Raw genomic sequence first — 234 nt, 5'->3', positions numbered from 1 at the left:
AAGCGACAGCTGAATTGTATTCTTTTTACCATGTCAGATAAATCAGTATCATTCAATACCCGATAATATCGTTATTGATTTATCTCATGACATTGACGAGAGATGCTGCTTAATTTCAAATGATTATTAAGTAAATGAGTCAAGGGACGCTACATGCCATTAATTAATATTTCATTATTAGATTCAAAAGGACTGTTTACCGCAGCGCTCTCTTACAAACAGCTCTGCTCGCCG

The sequence above is a fragment of the Penaeus monodon genome, chromosome 25 (genome assembly GCF_015228065.2).
Source record: "Penaeus monodon isolate SGIC_2016 chromosome 25, NSTDA_Pmon_1, whole genome shotgun sequence".
In the NCBI taxonomy this organism is placed as follows: domain Eukaryota; kingdom Metazoa; phylum Arthropoda; class Malacostraca; order Decapoda; family Penaeidae; genus Penaeus; species Penaeus monodon.
Note: the sequence above shows the minus strand (reverse complement) of the source record.